The sequence below is a fragment of the Hipposideros armiger genome, unplaced genomic scaffold (genome assembly GCF_001890085.2).
Source record: "Hipposideros armiger isolate ML-2016 unplaced genomic scaffold, ASM189008v1 scaffold_627, whole genome shotgun sequence".
NCBI lineage: Eukaryota > Metazoa > Chordata > Mammalia > Chiroptera > Hipposideridae > Hipposideros > Hipposideros armiger.
Genome location: NW_017731977.1, coordinates 772,873 through 773,700, shown reverse-complemented (window position 1 = coordinate 773,700; position 828 = coordinate 772,873).

Sequence of the window (828 nt, the reverse complement as noted above, 5' to 3'; positions counted from 1 at the left end):
TCTATGTCCTTCTCCTTTAATACATAGGGATGTTGTTCATGGTCATAGGGTTTTTCTTTCTTAAATTGCCATGTGAAAGTAAATCCTATAGAAAATAAAAAAGGAATGAGCGAGAGAGAGGGGGGGGGGAGAGAGAGAGAGAGAGAGAGAGAGAGAGAGAGAGAGAGAGAGAGAATGTGTGTGTGATGTCACAAGTCTTAATAAACTTTGACTCAGTACTCATAATTTTTTGTTGATGCTAAGAAAAGTTTTCAAAATATATGTATTAAGATATTTATTATAGCATTATTTATAATAATGGAAATGGGAAGTAATACATATTGTAACAAACATGTCAGGCATTTATCTTTTTATTTTTTATTTTTTTTAAGATTTTTATTGGGGAATTGCGGGGATGGGAATAGTGCTGGGAAATTGGGGGAAGGGAAACAGACAAGTTGCTGTCGTTTCGTTCTTCAGTCTAGTTGTGGAGGACGTTGCTTCACTGGCCCAAGTTGGCACCATCGTTGCGCTCTTCCCAGGTGAGGCAGATCAGTCACCGGCTTCTGGACAGGCCACTCACTGCGGCTGCTGGCCGCTCATGCTGGCTGCTGGCTACATGCGGTAGCCCATGGCAGCCCACTGCCACAGGGGCTGCAGCCTACGCTGTCGCCCGCGACTCACAGCAGCCCAGCTTCAGGCTGAGCTGTTGTTCAGCATCTTAACTGTGGAGGGCAGTGTCACTGGCCCTCATATGTGGGATCCGAACCGGGACCCTCTGGCATCCCAAGCCAGTTCTTAATCATCGTGCCACTTGGCCGGCCCTATCTTCTTTTTTTTTAAGATTTT